The sequence below is a fragment of the Erithacus rubecula genome, assembly GCF_903797595.1.
Source record: "Erithacus rubecula genome assembly, contig: scaffold_365_arrow_ctg1, whole genome shotgun sequence".
Lineage (NCBI taxonomy): Eukaryota > Metazoa > Chordata > Aves > Passeriformes > Muscicapidae > Erithacus > Erithacus rubecula.
The window spans coordinates 18,968-32,351 of record NW_027635967.1 but is presented as its reverse complement, the minus strand read 5'-3'; the positions used below and the strand labels follow the sequence as shown (position 1 = coordinate 32,351).

General features: G+C 51.9%; 1 long non-coding RNA gene across 1 annotated transcript; it reads left to right on the top strand.

Moving 5' to 3' along the window:
* Nucleotides 1–1,838: 1,838 nt before the first annotated feature.
* Nucleotides 1,839–4,001, top strand: LOC306816111. Its single transcript, XR_013777575.1, has 4 exons — nt 1,839–2,205; nt 2,826–3,105; nt 3,539–3,762; nt 3,907–4,001. It is a non-coding gene; the product is annotated as an uncharacterized lncRNA (long non-coding RNA).
* The last annotated feature ends 9,383 nt before the right edge of the window (nt 4,002–13,384 follow it).

The window sequence follows — 13,384 nt, the reverse complement described above, 5'->3', positions numbered from 1 at the left end:
TCAGCTGAGAACTTTCCTATTTATTTCCAGATTACAGACTATGTTTGGGTTGAGAGGGATCCTAAAAAATGTGACTCTCAAGTACATAGTACATTTGAGAATTGAGCTCACAACCTTAGCATTACCAGGACCCTGCTCCAACTGACTGAGCTACTCTATGGGTTATGAGCATGAACCTCCCAAGGATGGGAATTCTTGGCACCAGCAAGGGAACTGCAGCTCCTCTTCTGCTGAAGCTGCTTTACACACCAACCCCTGCCATGGCTGTAGGGTAGAACAGGCTGGTAACCAACATGACAGCACCAAACTCTTCCCATAAGCCTGATTTCCCTGGCCTTTCTAGGATTTCCCCAGCACCTGTAAATTTACTCTTGCAATGTCCCTTTGCATGGAGAAATGAGCAGAACACGTCCTGATGCTTCCCTTGCTGCATGACCAAAGTTCCTCTGGAGAGTGGCAGAGGGCATTTCCTACAGGTGAGCGTTGTCAAAATGATGGCAGCTGCTGAAGCTGGGGCTGTTTTTGTGGCCCAGAGCTGCACAGAGGCCTCAGTGTCTCCTGCTCGTTGCCAGCAATGTTCCTTGGTGTTTGTGTGTGTCCCAGCTGCAGGGAATGTGGGGCAGGAGGAGGCTAGGAGCCCCTGAAAGGGACCCAGCACCTCTTGTCCTTGGGCTCTGCAGGGGAGGGGCTGTGCCCAGCACATGTCCCGGGGATGGCGCTGGGGTGCCCGGCCAGCGCTGGCACGGACACGGCTCAAGGGCTGCCCGTGGCTCCTGGGCCAGGGGCTGCTCTGAACAGGCACCTGGAGATGCTTCAGCCTGGATACAGGCCACTGACAGCCCAAAAGCACCCCAAGGAACAGCTGACATTTCCTGGTGATGGCAGCACGGGCTGCTTGCAGAGGGGCTCAGACAGCAATTCCTTGTTCCAGCCTCCCAGTGCTCCCATGAAGCTGCCAGGTATGTCCCAGCCACCCCAAATCCCTTCCCTTCCAGCCTGAGGCCATCACCCAGCAGCAGCATTAAAGCCAAGGCCATCTTCCCTCACAGATATTTAATCCCAGCATTAGCCTGCAGAGATGCCTTAACATCAAAGGTTTGGGTGGGATAAAGTTTTGTTTGGATGAAGGTGGAAGATTTCAGGGAGCCAGCTGGAAGTGAAGAAGGGATGGAAAGCTTTCACAGGTGGGTTCCACTGGAGGCAGGGATGTGCATCCTTTCCTGAGGGAAAAGAACTCACAGTGACCACTGCTGAAGCTCTGAAAGGAGCTGATGTCCTCCCATGGGCATGGGGGCTGCCTTGGCACGGGCTGGGAGCACCTCTGGCCCTGCCTTCTCCTGCTTGAACACATCACCTGGAGCCTGAGCTCAGGGGGGCTAAATCAGGTGAATTCCAGGCAACTCTGTCAAGTGCCCCTCAGGGACATGGGTGGGGCTGGGGAATGAAGGTTTAAATAGCAAATTCTTTGGAATATATGCCTGTCTCGATGCTGCTGAGCTTCCTTGGAAGCTCTGCTGGTTCCTGGCACAGCTGGTATTCAAGCAGCAGCTCTGCATGGGAATATCCACCCTCCATGAGGCACTGTGAGGTTAGGGCAGTGGGAATTGAGCAGGGAATTTGGGGCTATGGGATAATTCATGGGAACTAGCAAAGCTGACAGTGGAACGCAAATCTGGGGAAGGCACAGAGAACAATCTTTGTGCTGCCCTGTCAGCTCAAGGCCCTGGGCTGGGAAGTTTTGGGAATCAAATGTATGGAATTATACAAATCCCTGACTTTGGGCTGTGATCACCTAGAGAGATAATTCAAGTCCCGAACAATTCTTCCACAATCCACTCTGATGGAAAGTATCCTGTGCCTGCCTAGAGCTCTGACTTTGCTTTTCCTACCAGCTCCTGAGCAGTGTCAGGGCCACCATGAGGGCTTTAAAATCCAGATAAACCCCAAATCCCACCCAGTGACTAATCCAAGTGAAGAACTACATTGTTGTCATTAAAAGCTCAAAACTCTGTTATGAATTCTATGACAACAATGTAATGGAGTCCCATGAACTTCACTCATGCTCTTGGTTTCATTTTTATGTCTTTTTAATCCCTCATTTGGCAGCTTGTAAAACTTATCCTGGAATTCAGAGGTCAAGCAGGGGTGGCTTTGCATTGACCTTCACCTCTGGTCCCACTTTGTGCAAACACAACTCGTGCCAGGGTGAGTGAACTCATCACCTCAGCTTTTCCCTCCAAAATATCCCCTCCTGATTTCTCTGCAGATGAGCTCAGATCCACTCCTCACCTCCCCTGGTCATCCAAGTGTCCATTCTGTTCCCCACAGTGACCCCAGGGAGGTCCCTTTGCCTTTCTCCTGCCCCTCTCCAGCCTGAGGCCGCTCCTCTGCTCGCTCTCTCCGGCCTCATCCCGCACGGAGCCTCTCCTCTCTTCCTTGCTGGCTGCTGCCAAGGAAGGAGGACACAGAGAGTCCCCAGTGCTGAGACCTCCCTGCTACCCCTGGAGAGCCCTGGCTGTGCTCCCCAGGGGCCTTGGCTTTCCCAGGGAAATTGTCTGCTGGGCTGCCTTCAGTTACCTCAGCAATCCCCTCAAAAATGCCACCTCGCTGCCCTTGACATCCCCTCACATTTTCCTACACAAACATCTCTTGTGTCCCCTCTAAACTACCCTGGGGTTTCAGCTAAGTGAATGACATGACCTGTGCCCACTGCTCATGAGTCACCCAACCCAAATTGAGAGCAATTACTGGTTGGGCTTTAAGAACTTGAAATAACTTTGAAGCAAAAGAAATCACCTTTTTCTTCTATTTTGTTTTTCTTTCAGATGCTGATCTTGCCTCTGTGGATGTGTGCTGAGCTCTCACTGCAGGGGACTGTCAAGCCTGAATTGCTGTGAGTTTGTGTTCTTCACACTGGGGAATCTGAAATAATTATTAATTTGACTACAGAAATGTTTTCAGAAACCTTTCCCTTTTCCTACCCTTTGCTGGAGCATCTTCTCTTTGTGCTTTGATTTTCCAGCTGTTCCCTGATGCCATTTCCCCTGCCTGACTTCTGTGCAGCTCCTAGCTGGGAAAAACTGAGATAATTTAGAGGGAACAGAGGTGAGATTTTTAGCTGGATTTTTCTAAAATTTCTACTTATACTGAAATTATTTCTAATTCCCAAGTGAGAAGAACATGAACTCACAGTCATTCAGGACTGATAATCACTGAGGGAAGTCTGACATAGTATTAGTAAGTAACCTTTCCTGGAATCAGTTATCACCCCAGTCCTCTAGCCTTGGCAACTTTTTGCCATGAATGGACCCAAGTTCCAAATTTCTGTCACCTTTTGTTAGAAGGATACTGGACAGTAAATCTTACAACAGAATTTCAAAATTGCATGAAGAATAATAGGCCCAGACCAAACCCAGCCACCCCATCACCAATTTTGGGAGAAACAGTGATAGAGTTTAAAATACTTTCTCCCTCCATGCTATTCGGTCCTTCACTGCACATCCCCAGAGAGGATTACTCCACCTTTTGTTCCAGACAGCGCCTCTCTCTCCAGCACAAATCCCACTGGTCACAGACAGAGCAGACCTAAGGCAATGGTTCCAGCAGCAGCTGCAATTCCGAGCTCTCTGTTCCCTGGATTGCTCATCCAAGCACTCATGGCAGTCTCACCTCAGCCCAGATTCTCTGTCCTCAGAGGGAGATGCAGCCTGATGGGACACGGCTCTGGCACCCCATTTCCTCTTGTTCCTGCTGATCTGGAAAGTCACAGGTAAAGGTAGTCCCTCAGACCTTGCATCCCTGAACACCTGGAGAGCTGGAGTTTCACCCAGATCCCAGATTCCCTAGGCAGCTACTCCCAGCAGGGAGGAATAGAGGAAGCCTGCATCCCTCTGGCTTAGCCCACAGCATGGGCAGGACCAGAAGCCCTCCAGCACAGACCCCTGGTGCTGAAGCCTCTTGGCTTTGGCTGCTCAAACACCACAGCTTTTGGCACAGGTGGGATGTAAGGATGGTTTCCTGTGCTGAAAGAGAGGAGGAAAAGACAATGAAGTCCACTGCAGAAGTCAAAGGATCCCAGCTTTCACACTTGTGCTCTGATTGTCACTATGGGGTTTTATCCATGACAGGTGACACCAATTCAGAGTGCCCTTTTCCAGCATGTTTATTCCTAACTATTCCAGACATTAAAAGAATGCAGGACATTGGTACACCAAGGCTAACAGCAGGGGAAGCACAGGAGGTGTGGGGGGAGAGCTAGAGGAGTGAAGGAATAGGCATTTTCTTGTTTTTCTTGGATCAGTGCTGGGAACTTTGCAAACAAGTGGTGCTGCATGCATCAAAGACATAATGCCCATGGTTTGGTTGTTTTCCTTTGCTCATAACCCTTGGCTTCACCCCCTCTCCAGAGGAGCAGAGAATTCCTCCAGGCTAAGGGTGAGTCTGGTCCCACTCCAGGGATGTGTCCAGTAAAGAAGGGGAGTTGTTTAGAGGAACTGACCACAAAAATCAAACGCAACAAACACTGAAATGAACTCCATTGAGCTGCAAAACCAAGTATTCACAGAGGCAGGGGCATGAGGTGCATGCAGGACCAAGAAGTACCACTGCACTTGGTTTTTCTGCTTCCCTGTATTTTAGTTCTGCTTTACTTCAGAGCTGCTATTCTGCCAAGATCAGTTCCATTTTCAGAAGCCTGTGTCATGCGCAGTCAAGGCTGGAAATCCTCACTTAGGATTTCCACATCACATCTTGATTTGCCAGGAAGCCTGTGCACACACAATTCCCATTTCTGTGTTAGCTCAGTCAGAAATCATGTAACCCAGCAACTTGCTCCTCACTACACCCCTTGGAAATAAATTTAAAAGCCAGAAAAAACAACAACTACACAACAACCCACAAAAGACATAGTTTACTGCAGCTTCATCTTAATATCCTTTCCAGTGATGGAGAGAAAAGAGGAAAGCTGTTCTAGTTCTGCACCAAGCAGTTCAAAACAGCCAACATTGCCCTCACCTGCAGCTTCCTTCCTTCAGCCTTGCCCTGACTTGTGAGGGGCCAGAGGCACCACACAACCCAAAAGTATCAGCACTCACACCCACTGCTAGTAGGGACACCTTCATGGTCCATCTTTGGCCAAACAAACCCCAGGATGGTTTTGCATTCCTGGCAGAATTGGCCAACATTTGCCTGCTGCCCATTGGAGAGAGAGGAAGAGTCCATCAGGGTTTAAATGATCCTTTGGTGCTTCTGGTTCTGGTGCCAGCTTGGCTAGCAGAGCAAGGTCTGTGCCCCTGCCAGCCGCTGGCTGTGGCAATGCAGCCAGAGCCCTCCCTGGTTTCACTTCAGGAGAGCCCAGGTGGCCTTTGCTTCAGCTTGAAAGGGCAGCTCTTGTTTCACTGTTGCATTTTTGGTTTGTTCAAGCCCCTCCTGGCCCTCCAGTGCTGGAAGACACAAAGTTACCATGCTGAAAGAAAGGCGGGGAAAGCTTGAAGAAGGCTGAAGGGAGCACTGAGATTTCCCCTTTTCCCAAGAGCTTTCTTCAGCTGAAGCTGCTGGCAAGGACCAGACTTGACAGCCCGCAATGGGTTTGTACTTGTTTTATTTTTGGGGTCCTGCGTGGGACGTGGTTAGCAGGTGCTGCACAGGCTGCGGCGAAGCATCAAAAATGCCCGCCCAGCACCCAAGGGTGGCACAAGATCTGCTTCAGCTCTGGCCTGTCTGCGGGGGACTTGGACTCCTGGCTGAGGCAGGGGCTGTGCTGGTGGGTCCCACTTCCCTCACAGGGCACCCCACGTTCCCCAGGGAACTGGCCAGAGGCAAGGAGCCCTCGTGCAAGGCAAAGGAGGCCGGCAGAGCAGCCCACGGCCTTGCTGGCCAGGCAGGCCGAGAGGCCGGGGCCCGGCTTATGCAGCCCCCTCTCTGCCGGCAGAGCCGGCTGCCCTTTGGCACGGGGCAGATGCCGTGCCCCAGGAGCCGGCAGCCGGCTGAAGGCTGCAGCCCATGGCCCAGGAGGGAATGAGGCCGTGCAGTGCCCGGCACTGGGAGCAGGGCCCGGGCTGGGGGCTCACCGGCAAATCGTGTGAAGGCGCGCTCCTGGAGGAAGGTGCTGCGACTGAAGTCGAGCTTCAGCTCGCCGCTCTCCGGCTCCACGAGGAGGTTCTCCGGCTCAGTGTCCCGGTGCAGGACGCCGCAGGTGGTGCAGTGCCACACGGCCTCCAGCACCTGGCAGAAAAGCCAGCGCGCCACCTCCTCGCACAGGAACTCCTGTTCCAGCAGCAACTGCAGGAGATCCCGAGATGCCTCCAGGCGCTCCATGACCAGCAGGAAGCTGTCAGGCAGCTCTAACCAGTCAAGGAGCTGGATGATGTAGGGGCAGCCAGAGCCCACCTTCTCCATGAGCACGATCTCCAGAGGAACACGGGTGCCGTCGGGCTGTGAGGAGGAGACAATGCCTCCAGCAGGCCTGATGCTGCCCTGTGGCTGCTGCGCTGGCTCCTGCCTGGGATGCCCCGGTGTCCCCTCTGGGCAGCCTCCCTGGTGCTTGGGCTTCATGCCAAGCCCCAGGGGATGCTTGGCAGGTGGCCCCTGCCCAGCCCCAGCCCGATCTCCAGTATTGCCAGGCCTGCCATGCTTTGGCTCTGGCTCTGAGCCCATGCCCACCATCCCCCGCCAATCCCCGCCAGCCACTGCCGGGCTCTCAGCTGGATCCCAGCCCTCCCCGGCCCGCCCTGTCCCGCTGGTCCTGCTCATGCACCAGCTCGTCCCACTGCTGGATGCTCTCCTGGGCCACGTGTTTGATGGCCACCTTCAAGCCATGGAGAGAGGGGGGCTGAGCTCAAGCCATGTGCCTCCCAGTACCTGCCCTATCCGTGGGGTTGTCTTTGTCTGGGACTGGGTTGCACTTGGTGGGTGATGCAGAATATGGAGAAAGAAGATGTGTATTTCAAGATGACCTTGTTTTGGGGTGAATTGCTCAAGACACTGTGCTTGTATCCATATCTGCATGTATGTATGTATATATTTTAAAAGTTTAAGTTTGAGGTAATGTGTTGGCATGGGAAGAAATTCAAGGTGGAACATGTGGGTTTGGGAGGGCTTTTTTGGTGAATTATCTCCCATTTGTTACCTGAAAAGGGGGATGTGGAGAGGAGAGGGCAGTTGAGAGCAGTGGGGAATCAATGATGGGCAGTTGAGTTACAAAAGAATTGGCCAGTGACCCTCCCACTTCATTGGAAGCTTCCAGGGAGGGAGAGCGGGATTGGGCACTGGCTTGATGAGGGAAGAACCAGCTGGCTATGCTAGGAGCAGGACACTTTGGGCAGGTTTTGGTGTTGGACCCAGCACTGCTTCAGAATTCTTCTTGCCACCCATGGGTGAGCCCATTGCTTGCGGCAGCTGCTGGTTGACAGGGACTTTTCAACACTCCAATTGCCAAGAAGACCCTCACCGTCTGTGTCGGTGCTTCAGGGGAAACCGGACCACTCCACTTATTCTCTTTCTCTCTGGAGAGAGGGAGCCCCAGCTGCTGTTTGACTGGAACCTCAGCAAAGCTGCCACACCAGGATACTGCACCAGACAGGTGAGAACCAGGAAAACCAAAGCCCCATGTTCTCTGTCCCCGAGGGTGCCGTTAGCCCCAGGGCTGGCTCAGGGCTGAAGCTGCCTGAGCCAACAGCGCCCCCTGGAGCCACGGCAGAGCTGCTGCAGCCACTCTGCCCCGACAGGAGCCTGCAGCGCCCTCTGCCGGCTGTGGCCAGAACTACAGCAACGGGAGAAACTGCTGGATGGGTGGGACGTGGGACTGCTTTGGGGGGTTGTTGCCCTTGTTTTGGTTGTTTATTCTCCCTTGTTGCATGTATATATATATATATATATTCCAGTAAAGAAATATTATTTCTTTTCCCATATCTTTTCCTGGAAGCCCCGAAATTTCAAGTTATAACAATTTGGATGGAGGGAGCTTTCCATTCCAGGAAGATACCCAGCCTTCATGGCAGACATGTGTCTTTCAAACTAGTGTGAAAGCTAAGACAGAGAGTACTGTGGATTTAATTAGCATATGCACTTTGATAACCAAGTTGCCTTGGCAAGAGCAAAAAGAGCTTTGAAGATTACAAGAAGATTGGATCAAGACTGGTAACAGGAAAGATGATTTAACTAAGTAGAAGTGTAAAGTTTGTCTGTGTGATGTTTAACTCAATGAATGTAGTAAAAAATTACTAGCCTTCCTAAAAATGGTATATAAGCATATGTAGCTCACAGTTAATTGAGATTCTGATCATAAGTCAGTAGTCCCTGTCTCTCTCTCTCTCAATCATCAATAAACCAGGACAATCTGTCATCATTAATGGAAAAATTGACCTTGGAGGTAAAGGAACTCACAGAAGCACAGTTTCAGCCCTTGCCTAGGAATTGTTCCTCATCTTCACAAAGCAGGGGCTTCTGTTGTTTGAAGAATAGTCTTTGAAGGATCTCTACACACCAGCTTTTACCTCCCTCAGAGGGCCTCTTCCCACAGTATGTCACACCAGACTGGCACAGTTCCTATGCAGCTGACATCCATCGTCACCAACAACAGGACCACTTTACCCACCACTAGTGAGAGGGAGCATGGATCGGTACATTTTCCCCACATAAGATATGGAACAGAAATCCCTGCTGTGAATCCTACCAATTCTTTCTCAATATGTACATAGAAGCAAAGATGCCTTGCACAAAATCTGCCTTCTTGGATCCCTGGTGAACAATGGCACAAAGTCCAGCAGTGTGCCCTGGAGGACAATGCTAAGACCAGTCCTTTCTGACCCTTTTTAGTAACTGAGTGATGGGGCAGAGTCTACCCTCCCACAAACCAAGGAGGAGTGGCTGATCTGCCAGAGAGAAATGCTGCCATCCAGAGGGATGACGTATTAACAATGGTGACAATTCAATAACAAGTGCTGAGTCCTGTCCTTGGGAGGGAGCAACCACCAGTATCTGGTGCAACAGGCACCAGTATCTGCTGGGGGCCAGCCAGCTGGAAAACAAAAATTTGCCAGGGTCCTGCTGGACACCAGGATGCCCATGGGCTGGCAATGTGCTCCTGAAGCAATGCAGAACAGCATCCTGGGCTGCACTGGGAGCTGTGTCACAGCCCAGGGAGGGAGGGGATCTTTCCCCTCTGCCCCACACCAGTGAGGCCGGCCGTGGAGTGCTGGGCCCAGAGCTGGGCTGCCCAGTATAGGAGACAGGGACAGACTGGACAGAGTCTAGAACGAGGCCAGAAAGGTGATGGAGGGACTGGAGCATCTCTGCCATGAGGAGAGCCTGAGAGAGCTGGGACTGTCCAACCTGGAGCAGAGCAGGCTCAGGGCAACATATTCCTGGGCAAAAATACCCGGGTGGGGGCTGCAGAGGGGACGGGACCAGGGACAGCCCCAGGGACCACAGGCACAAAGTGAAACACAGGAGGGGCCCTGTTAACTCAAGACACACTTCTGCACTGGGAGGGTGGCTGAGTACTGGGGCAGTGCCCAGGGAGGTGGTGGAGTCTCCATGGCTGGAGAGACTCAAAAGCCACGTGGACACATCCTGGGCAGCTGGCTGGGCATCCTGGCAGCTGGGGGGCCCTGGTGGAGCAGGGGCTGGGCAAGGGGACCTCCTGAGGTACCTCCAGCCTCACCCTGTCATTCTGTGACTCCATAAAAAAACAGGTCGCAGTTTCCTAAGGACAAATGAAAAAGCTCCACACATGGCAGGCTTCTCCTGCCATCACCAAAATGGTTCATGTCATGTGTCTCCCTTCTGGAGATTCCTCCCTGGTGTGAGGATGCCCCTTCAAGGTCACTCCTTGAAACTGAGAGAACTGTTTGCCCATGGTCATTGGTTTGGGTGAGAAGCATCAATCTTTCATTAAGAATTGGTCTGGATAGAATTGCTTCAGTGGTGTTTGAAATATAATGCACTATACCAGAAGTTATAGTTCTCTGTACCGAGTAGTAAGTAATTCTGACAAAGATCTTTGAGTTTAATTGTGATCATAATAAACACTTTATTTGTCTATAAATATATCCCTCATCCTAAGGAACACAGCTCTATAAAGGTTCAACTACACCTATACTATCCTATAAACATTTGATTAACACCCATCCCATCCCATCCCATCCCATCCCATCCCATCCCATCCCATCCCATCCCATCCCATCCCATCCCATCCCATCCCATCCCATCCCATCCCATCCTATCCCATCCAATAAACTATTGATTAACACCTATACTATCCTATAAACTATTGATTAAGTCTAAGACAGCATTCCACTGCTCGCTGGCTCCTCTCTGTGAAGTTTAGGAAGCAAGGTGGTCCTTTCTGCTCCTTGTGACTCAGTGGGACTGTCTCCAGCCTGCTCCCTGTGCAGATCTCCATGTTGTCCTGTCAGGCTCAGGCCAGCTGTGACTGCAACAGGTACACCTGGAAGAGGCACAAGGCCCAGCTCAGACAAGCCCACGCTGGCAGCAGCATCCGCAGCCCCACGGTACCGGCTGTCGGGCACACATAGCCTCCAACTCCAGCCCTCACCAACACTCTGCCCTTGGGGAAGGGAAGGGAACAGGCTCCCAGACTGCCCCTGAACAGAGCTCAGATGGTCAACAAGTCCAGTTCATGGCAGAAAAACCCTTCCCATGTACATCCCTCAGCAACCAAAGCTCTATTAGAGAGAGTTCTGGCAGCAATTAGGAACCCTACACTGATTTCAAAAGCACACATTTGGGGCACTGACCCATTTCTCCACACACTGTGCATCTGCAGGAGAGAGCTACTGGAGGACTCCTCTCTGTCAGAAGTAGATGAACTTTCCTGGGCAGACTCGCGGAGAGGCAATGAAAAGTAGTCTGGGGGGAACACTCTCCTAAAACTTCTGATTCTTCTCCCTTCAGGTTCCACCTGCACATTTGACAAGAGAGAGGGCCACAGAAAACTGTCAGCAAAAGTGGAGCAATAGGACCTCTGGACATCAAGGCAAGGAGATCTCTATTCAGACACCCTGAATTGCACCAGACAACACTGGGGGCACAAAGCTCTCGCTGGCAGCTGTGCAAGTGAGGCCAGTGTGTGTCCGGGGACACGAGGCCAGGGAGGGAGCCACTGGAGTAAAGGTGCCTTTGTGAAAGCCATGGGCTGCCACAACAGAGAGAACAAACAAAAGGCTGAGCCCACAGCTGGGACAGTGAGAGGCACGGAAACAAGCAGAGAACTCCCAAGCACTGCCTGGGCTAACGTGCCCTGCTCCAGAGGAGCCTGGGGCTCTGCACAGGCCCTGAAAGCCCATTTTACCTCATCAGTCCTCCTGGGCTCAGTGGTTGCTTCACGCTTCTCTGTCTTGACTTCTGCTGATGTTGCAGCCACATTGTGCACACATGCCATGGCCTTCCTGGAGTGCTCTGACAGCTGCTCCCCTTCTGCTCCAGCAGCCTGCTGGGTATTCAGAGAGGAGATGATTCCTTTAGTTCAAACACCACACAAGATGTCCTTCAGAAATCTTGATACTGGGAAGAATCCTCAAAGCACCAGCACTGCAGCTACAGTTCAGCCCTTGCTACAAAAGTCTGCTCAGTTTACTTCATCACCCTGCTCACCTGCTCCATTCTGTTGCACATAGAATCCAAACCCTCACCTGTTTCCTACCCTTGCCTGGGCACAGGAGAAGCAGCTCCCCATGCCCAGCTTTTGGCCTGAACTGATTTGAACAGCAAGCTCCTCCACAGCCAGCCCAGGGTTAATGAGCAAACTCTCCCTCTCCCAGAACTTCAGAGCATTCCACACGGGAGCAGGGAGCAATGTGGGCAACCAAGCCCAGGGGCAGAAAGAGCCTTCAAGCACTGCTGAAGCCTTGAAACTCCTCCAACTCCTCTTTCCAGACACCAGGCACTTGTATTCCAGAGGAACCTGAGGCTTTGCAGAGGCAGCCAAAGACCATTTTACCTGCTCTCCAGTTCTCCTGGCCTCAGTGCTCCATTCAGGCCTCTCAGTCTCCTTTTCTGAGGATGCAACCGGTTGCTCAGATTCCAGGCTGGTGTCTGACATAATGAACAGCCACTCAATTTCTGCTTTAAAAGCCGGCTGGGGATACAGAGAGGAGATGATTGCCTTATTTCAAACACCACACAAGCTGTACCTCAGAAATCTCCATCACTGGAAGCATCCTCCTTGTGTGCCAGGGACAGGCACGGGCTGCCCTTCTCTCTCTGCCTCTCAGGATGCTGCAGACCTTTGCTGGGCCCCTCTTGATGCTGCATCTTTCCCAGCTTGCTCAGCCACTCCCAGCTCCCTTCCTGCCTTTCCCCGACCACTTGCAGCTCCACTCCAGTGTTCCTTTGAGGAGGAGCTGCCAGAACTGCAGCCAGGATTTCAAGTGCATGCTAAGCAGGATTTAGGCAGTGCCACGAGGGTGTGCTCTCCAGCAGGGAGGAAGGGAAGAGCAAACACCCCCAGCAATCCATTCCCTGGGGTTGCGGCAACAGCTGTGGTTTGCCACCTCTCCTGTGTAGAGTTTCCATAGCAGCATCCTCAGAGCCCCACTGCCCTCTCTTGGAGCAGCAATGGCCAGATCAGGCTGTCATTCTCTGCTGCCACTCAGGACCAGTTCTCCCCTTGCAGGTACATGTCCTTCTCTGCATCAGCACTTGGCTTTCTTCTCTTCTCTCCCCACTGACTGCTCTTAGATGGCCAAGACCAAACACCTTTCCATGAACAGCAAACTTGGTCTTCTCACCCCTCCTGCCAGGTCCAAATATTTAGAAATCTGAACATGACTCAGCACACGAGGAATTGCCCAAACCATGCAATGTCAACAGAGACAGTGTGGGCATTGAGAACTAAAGCTTCTAGGGCACAGAACTCCATCATGGAGGAAATCAGCAGTTTTAGAATTCAGTGGCTTTGACATGACTACAACATCCTTGCCTACTTTTTGAGAAGAAAGCAATTAGAAAAGTTAAACTGGAAACAGATACTCTTTAGAACTATTCACACCAGGTCCAAACTGAGCTAGGAAATGACCCTTTGTGGCATCTGCCAATCTCACCAGCATATCCTTCCTTTCCTTCTCCAGGCTCTCCAATTTCCTCTGCAGAGATGCCACCTCCTGATGAAGAGTAGCAGCCTCCTCCTGCCTTTCAGCGGCCTCTTTCTGCAGGGCAATTTCTCGAGAGGCGTGCTTGAGTTCTTCCTTCCACCAATCTGCAGCAGGGAAGGGGAAGGGAGAGGGCAAGGGCAAGGGTAAACCATAGACAAATTGATGTGCATCCTGCAGAGGCAACCGCACTGTCTTCTCTACCTGCCTGTGTTTGCCAGGTCCTAAGCCCTCAAAGGATCCAAAACTGATAGATATGAAGGAATATTCTCGGC